The 8,394-nt window shown below is 37.9% G+C and overlaps 1 non-coding gene across 1 annotated transcript; it reads left to right on the forward strand.

Annotated features, from left to right (window-relative positions):
* The first annotated feature begins 7,584 nt into the window (after positions 1 to 7,584).
* Positions 7,585 to 7,690, forward strand: LOC140855154 (small nucleolar RNA R71). Its single transcript, XR_012138185.1, has one exon. It is a non-coding gene; the product is annotated as a small nucleolar RNA R71 (small nucleolar RNA).
* The last annotated feature ends 704 nt before the right edge of the window (positions 7,691 to 8,394 follow it).

Genomic DNA, 8,394 nt, shown 5'->3' on the forward strand with positions numbered 1-8,394 from the left:
AAGAAAATACAAATTCTTCCTTTTGAAGTATTTCTAAGTATTATCTTTTTTTCCTTTAATTTTCAGATCCATGAGCATCCGTCTGTCCCCACGAACCCGCACTGCCTCGCGCCCACTGCCTCATGCCCACGCTGCCGCTCGCCCATGCCTCCGCTCGCCCGTGCGCCCGCTCGCCCGTGCGCCCGCTGCCGCGCGAACCCGCCTTGCCGATTACAAAAAGAAACTTTTGTTTCTTTAAAATGACTTCTATATTCTCTTTGGGTTCCTTGCATAGTATCTTTATTTTCTATAATACCATATGCATCCTTCTTTTATTTAAATTTTATTTTAAGTCCAATTTTTTTCAGACTTGAGTCTTTTTGATCTATGAATCGGACTCTTTGTATCGACGATCACCTTTCCTGTAAAATATAAAAAAAAGTATCAAATTTTTAATAAATAAAATAAATTAACTATAATTTTTTGCTTTAAATGACTTAAATTAAGTGTTTATCACACCCTCCAACTTGAATTTTGCTCATCCTCGAGTAAAATAGATATATCAGCATTGTGTACCGACTCAGTCTTGAATAAAAAGTTATGTTAGGTATCCCAAAAGGTAGATGATATCTGGTCAGACCATTAAAGAGATACTTCATTGGATTATCAATTTGACCCAATTAATAGCTGAGTATTAACTAAAAAATTTCAAGAGCTTTTCTTTCACCAACTCCCACTTTACTTTTTAAATCCTCTAACTTAATGTGAGAGAGGTTTATTATCTTCTTGCAATTTAATCTCCTTATTATCCACTATTTTTTTAACATTGCCCATCTTTTTACGCGAACCACAGCACTTACTTAGCGAAGGGGCTCGGTTACTTAGTAGAAAATTATTTTTTTTTTAAATAAATTTTAAGAAGAATTTTTGCATACCTCGATCTTTTCACCCAATCTCTCATGAAGCAGATTCTTTATTGAGATCAGTAAGAAGAGGGTTGTAGAATCACTCCTAAAATTTGGTCTAGTCTAAACCCTACCATTCATTGGATTTTCTCAATAATTTATTCCTCAGTATTTCTAAAATTATCTTGACCGTTAATCATTCATTGATTAGGATGCCTAATTGACTCTTAACCAAAATAAAATTCAAATACACAAAACTAATTATTTCTGACCATACTCGAGGATTTGATTAATTTTCTTCCCCCCCAACTTAATCTACATTATCCTCAATGGAGTAGGAAAGAAAAAAAATAAAAGGAGAGAGTGCACCTGGGATAATTTTGCTTCAGAAGTTGAAGATAGCTTTATTGATTAATAAGCTCTTGTTCTAAATTCCTGCAACTATAGTAAAGTAAAAAAAATATGAAATCATTGGGTTACCTCCAACAAGCGCTAAGTTTTACATCTTCAACCAGACGTAAATTTATTATTCATTATAAAGTGGATCACACAGGTAGATGGTGTCGATTTGTTCTTTATGTGCAATTTCATCTACATATGGCTTCAGACGTTGGCCGTTTACCTTAAATGTATTGCCATTCTGGGGGTCATGAATTTCAATTGCTCCATGTGGGAATATTTGTGTGACAATGAAAGGTCCATCCCATCGGGATCGATGTTTATCAGAAAAAAGGTGTAACCTGAAATTGAAAAGCCATACCTTTTGATTTAGCTCAAACGATTTTCTAGAGATATATTTGTCATGAAATACTTTGGTTCGAGCCTTGTAAATTTGTGAACTCTCGTATGCATCGTTGCGAAGTTCTTCTAGTTCATTGATTTGCAACCTTCGATTAGAACCTGCATTCTTCATGTTAAAATTAAATATTCGTATGGCCCAGAGTGCACGATGTTCTAATTCAACCGGTAGATGGCAAGCTTTACCATAAACTAATCGTAGGGTGACATACCGATAGGGGTTTTAAAAGCTGTACGGTAAGCCCATAATGCATCATCTAAGTGAAGAGACCAATCCTTTCTATCGGGCCTAACCGTCTTTTCTAAGATATGTTTAATCTCCCTATTTGACATCTCTACCTGACCATTAGTTTGGGGGTGATATGGTGTGGCCACTTTGTGGGTAATATTATATTTTTTCATAAGTGCTTCAAAATATTTATTCGTAAAATGAATCCCCCCATCACTAATGATCACCCTTGGGAAGCCAAATCGACTAATGATGTTTGTTGGATAAAACTAGTTACAACTTTATTATCATTAGTCCATGTAGCTATTGCCTCCATCCATTTTGACACGTAATCAACTGCCACCAAAATATATTCGAATCCAAACGAGGCTGAAAAAGGTCCCATAAAATCAATCCCCCAAACATCGAAGATTTCTACTACTAAAATGGGGGTCAACAGCATCATATCCTTCTTAGATAAATTTTCTGTTTGCTGACATTGCAGACAACTTCGACCAAATTCATGTGCATCCTTGAAAAGCGTTGGCTAATAAAACCACTCTGCAGCACTTTTGCTGCAGTTTTTCTTCCACTAAAATATCCCCCACATGCCGAAGAATGGTAAAAAGTGAGAATGCTTTGGAATTCACTCTCGGAGACACAACGGTGAATAACTTGGTCAGGACAGTATTTGAATAGTTCAGGTTCCTCCTAAAAATAATGTTTAATTTGGAGAAAAATCGATCATTTTCTTGTTTTGTCTAGTGAGAAGGTACTTGTCCTGTTGACAAGTAATTGACAAAATGGGCAAACCATGGAGGACGGCTAGAGGAGATTGCGAAAAGTTGTTCGTCAAAAAATTTCTCTTTGACCTCATCTATGCTTATCATGTGTTCAACTAAGATCCTGGAGATGTGATCAGCTACCACATTCTCGGAACCTTACTTATCTCGAATTTTCAGATCAAATTCTTGTAAAAAAAGGATCCATCTGATCCAACGCGGTTTAGTATCTTTCTTTGAGAGGAGATATTTCAGAGCCCATGATCAGAGTAAACTAGAACCTTAGACCCTAACAGATATGAGCAAATTTTTTAAGGGTGAACACTACTGCTAGTAGCTCTTTTTCTGTTGTGGTGTAGTTTAATTGGACATTGGAAAGAGTCTTGCTAGCATAATAGATCACATGTGGCTCCTTATTAATTTTTTGGCCTAAGACGGCACCTATTGCAAAGTCAGAGGCATCACACATAATCTCAAATGGAATGGACCAGTCAGGAGGTTTTATTGTGGGTACTATTGTCAGGGCTGTTTGTAATGTGTTGAATGCTTTCAAACAGTCTTCGTCTAAGATAAATGGTGTGTCCTTGGCCAACAGATTGCACAGAAGTCTTGAAATCTTGCTAAAGTCTTTGATGAAGCATCTATAAAATCCGGTATGACCTAAGAAGGATCGTATTTGTCAGACTGAAGTAGGGGGTGGTAGTTTTGAAATGACCTCAACTTTGGTTTTATCTACCTCGATCCCTCTTTCAGAAATAATATATCCTAATACAATTTCTTTCCGCACCATGAAATGGCTCTTTTCCCAACTTAGGATGAGATTTATCTCTATACACCATTTAAGAACTTTAGAAAGATTATGGAGACAATCCTTAAAGGTGGTTCCAAACACAGAAAAATCATCCATAAAAACTTCAAGATATTTGTCCACCATATCCAAAAAATGGCCAGTATGCACCGTTGAAATGTAGCGGGTGCATTGCAGAGCCCGAATAGCATACGTCGAAAAGCGAAGATGCCATAGGGGCAGGTGAAGGTAGTCTTGTTGCTCCTTGGATTGATTTTGATGATTACAAAGCATTTGAAGGGGTACTAATGATTTTCGTTTGAAAAAGACTTATTGCTCTTCAGGGGCAAAATCATAATTTTACCAAACCCTGATTTGAAAGCATCAAATGATAGAACAAAAGATTTATGATCCATTGGTGAAAATTTTATTATTTTTGAACTTGTATTTAGAAAGATATTCATGTTTGAAAAATATGAGTCGACCCATGAGTCGACTCATGGCATATGAGATGATTGGCACGCTGAATTTTTGGATGGCACAAACTTGGCACACCCTGTGAGTCGACCCATGAGTCGACCCCCAAGGTATGAGTCAATCTATGAGTCGACCTCTGCGGATTTTGGGCCAATTTTATAGAACCTTGCTTCCCATTTGATTTTCTGGTGTTCTTCCATAGAGGTCGACCCTCAGGCATGAGTCGACCCATGAGTCGACTCCTGTGATGGGATTGTTCCACAATGGTTAGTTTTTAATCCATTTTAAGTACTTTTAATGCTCATTTATTGTGGTCTAACGGCTCTATTTTAGCCCAGAATATTTTTCACTATTTTTTGAAGCTATAAAAGGGACAAAAAGGTGGGAACCAAAAAGAAGAATTAAGAAGAGAGATTTTGAAAAAGAGATTTCAAGCAAACTTTTCAGCCCTAAGCAAAAGCTCACTCAAAGCATTCAAGAAGCCTTTAATTCAAGCTCACCAACTCCTCAAGTGCACATTCAAGTCTCCAACCACCTTGAGGAAATCAAAAAAGATCTTCTTCTTCTTGAGTAAAGTATATTTAAAGTCTCATACGCTCATTAAAGGAGCTTTCTTTGTACTTACTTGTGCTATTCATTATTATACTTTGTTTAAGTTATTGTTTTTATTTTGAAAGAGTTCCAAAATAAGGGAAGGTTGATCCGAACCTTGAATCGGAGTGTATTGGGTTGGCTTGTACTCGGAAAATAAGTGGACTAGCTTGGGATAGCTAGAGTCGGAGTTTCCGACATTTGTATTCGGGTTGAATACAAGATTAGTGGATTAAATTCTCAAGTAGAAGCTTGGAGAGTGGATGTAGGTGCAAGGTTGGCACCGAACCACTATAAATCTTTTTGTTTGTGTTGTATCTAATTGCTCTTCTTTATCTCTCCATTACTCTCTTGCACTCTTGCATTTAGCCATTAGTCTTAAATTAACTTTACGCTCCCAAGTTATTTAGCTATTGTCAAATATTTTTTTTCATAAGACATAAGTTAAGCATAAATTTTTTAGAAACCCAATTCACCCCCCCCCCTCTTGGGTTGCATAGCTGGGCAACAAGTCTTTTCTTGGTCATCGAAAATACAGGTACTTGATTGTATCCTGAATAACCATCAAGAAAACAGAAGAAACTTTGTCCTGCTAACCGTTCTAAGATTTGGTCGATGAAGGGCAATGGAAAATGGTCCTTCCTAGTAACGGTATTTAGTTTTCTGTAATCTATGCATACTCGCCATCCAGATGATATGCGAGTGGAAAGCAGTTCACCTTCTTCGTTCTCAACCATTGTAATACCTGATTTCTTAGGTACTACTTGAGTGGGACTGACCCATTTACTATCGGATATGGGGTAGATGATTCCAGCATCTAACCACTTTACCACCTCTTTCTTTACTACTTCACGCATGTTTGGGTTCAATCTCCTCTGCATATCTCGATGGGGTTTGGCATTTGCCTCAAAATGAATATGGTGCATGCAAATGGAGGGGTCAATTCCTTTTAAATCGGCAATGGACCAACCGATAGCCTCTTTGTGTTCCTTCAGAATACCAACCAATTGTGTTTCCTGATTAGGGGTCAAGTCTGATGCAATGATTATTGGGAGGGTATCATTGGGTCCTAGAAATACATACTTGAGCATAGCAGGAAGGAGTTTCAATTCTAACGTCGGTGGTGATTCTAAAGATGGGACTATTGGTGTACTGGCTAATATGGGCAATGGCTCATACTTGATTGTCCATGGAGGAGTGATTTTATCATGTGGTGTATCCAATAAGGTGTTAACTTCTTTCATATACCCTCAAAGTCATACACTCCAAAGTGAGCCAAGCAAGTATCTAAGGGGTCTGGTGCTAGAATTATGGGTGTTGCATCTTCTATAATGTCTTCTAGTGTATCTACTTCGAAGCAACTATCCATTGATGGTCTTGGGAAGCATCAAACACATTCAATTTCAGTTTCTTATTCCCAAATGATACGTGCATGACTCCTGTCCTATAATTAATGCATGCATTTACCTAGCTAGGAAGGGTCGTCCCAAGATAATGGGAATTTTCTTGGGTTGCCACTTAGTTTCATGTCGAGAATCAAAAAATCAACTGAAAAGTAAAACTCATCTACCTTGATCAAGACATCCTCAAGCATTCCACGTGGTTTCTTAACTGATCTATCGGCTAATTGCAGTGTGACTGATGTGGGTTTTAGTTCTCCAAATCTAAAAAGTTCATACACCGAACTAGATAAAAGATTCACACTTGCCCCTAAGTCCAGAAGAACTTTTTCAATATGATAATCTCCTAGAACACAGGAAATGATGGGGGCTCTTGGGTCCTTAAGCTTTGGAGGAGTGGCATGCTGGAAGACAAAACTAGCCTGTTTAGTGAGGCATACTTTCTTTGGGATTTGTGATCTAGATTTACATTTTTGGGTGCACAAATCTTTCAAAAATTTGGCATAAGCAGGGATCTGTTTGATTGCGTCTAGAAAGAGAAGATTAATTTGGACTTGCTTAAATAATTCCAACATCTCTTCGAGTCTTCCTCCCTTCTTATCTGCAGGAATAGGGGCTTTCAGGGCATCCAAAAATGAGACTTTAGGCAAATAAGATGATTTCGGTGCAGTTGGTTCATTCTCTATTTTAAGATCCTCCTTGTTCTTGGGTGATTTGACTTCGGTTAGAGGTTTAGGATCGATCTCATTGGTTTTACTAGTGTGTTTAATGACCTTCCCACTTCTCAGAGTCATGATTGATTTGGCATGTTCAGAAAAAACTTTTGGGGTATTAGAGCTCTCAATCACAAATTGCCCTCTTGGGTTGCTCTCAGGTTGGCTAGGTAATTTTTCTCCTTCCCTCCTATTGAATGCAGTCGCTAGTTGACCTATTTGAGTCTCTAGCTTGGCAATGGATTGTATGTGGGAGTTAAGGGTCTGAGTGTTGACTTCTAATCGTTCTAGTATTTTCAAAATTTTTTCCTCAAAAGTTGAGCTGTGACCAGTAGTAGACAGTTAAGGAGCATTTTGAAATTGATAGTATGGTCCATGCCTATATGTTGGGTCCTGATATTAGGTCGAGGTGCGACAGGGCCAACCACTGGTTGTGGTCTCCAGGAAAAATTTGGATGGTTTCTCCAGCCGGGGTTATAAGTGTTCGAATATGGATCGTTTCCTGGTCTGCGAGCTTGTTGGACTTGAGCTTGCTGAACCTGCTCGTACATAAACTCAGGAAATTAAGATGCGGTTGGGCATTCACTAATAAAATGGTTTGGACTTGCACACAATGCACAAACTTCTTGGATTGGGTTAGGTGGAATCGAGTATTGTCCAGTATTTAGAAGACGGTCTAATTTTTGGGACAGTTCATCTACCTTACTATGGATATCCATGACGTTTCCAATCTGATAAATTCCACTTCTCTTTTGTTGAAGCATGGATTGTTCTCTAGAGGTGGCAGACATATGATGTAGGAAATTCTCACTAAGTGTTTCAAATAGCTGCCAGGCTTCATCTCACTCTTTAGCATGAATGTCCCACCACATGATGCATCAACCATTTGTCGGTATTTCTCTGATAGACCATCATAAAAATACTGACAAAGTTGCCATTTAGGGACAGCATGGTGTGGATATTTACGAATGAGGTCCCTTAACCTTTCCCATGTCTCACGAAAAAGTTCACCCTCCAATTGAGAAAAACTAGTGATAGCTTTTCTAATTTGATTTGTTTTTCCGATTGAAAAGTATTTCTTGAGAAATTTTCTCTGAAGATGATCTCAAGTTGAAATGGTTATAGAGTCTAAGGAGTTTAACCAATGCTTGGCTTTCTCCTTAAGTGAGAAAGGGAATAGTTTCAACCTAAGGGCATCATCGGAGAAGTTTTGGATTTTTACTGTGGAACAAATTTCAAAAAATTCATCCAAGTATTTGTATGAGTCCTCATTACTAAGTCCATAGAATATGGCAATATTTGAATAATGCTAGACTTAATCTCATATTGGGTAGCTTCTACTAAAGGTGCTTGAATGCATGGAGAGTAGGTATACGAGGATGGAGTGAAATATTCTCTCAATGAGCGTGGAGGATTAGCCTCATCAGGTGCAGCCATGTTTCTAACTCGGATAGTCCTAAGAGTCTTTTCTAATTCTTCGTCTAATGGTTGCAAGTCGGGTTTTAGTGATCGTCGACCTAACATGCAACTAAAAGGTCTATGTAGGACTATCCTAGTCTGTTAAGGATTTTTTTTTTTTTTTATTAAGAGGAGAAGAGAAGAGAGAAAAGAGTTCTAAAGAAGAGATCCTAAGAAGTCCTAAAACTAATAGAAGAATTAGTTATGGTTAGATTTTAATTACAATCAAGTTAGCACGCAGTGGACTCTCTATCCTAAAGTTACCCTAGTTCTAGATAGCTCCTAACTGTAGTTAG

This window comes from Elaeis guineensis, chromosome 1, assembly GCF_000442705.2.
Source record: "Elaeis guineensis isolate ETL-2024a chromosome 1, EG11, whole genome shotgun sequence".
Taxonomy (NCBI): domain Eukaryota; kingdom Viridiplantae; phylum Streptophyta; class Magnoliopsida; order Arecales; family Arecaceae; genus Elaeis; species Elaeis guineensis.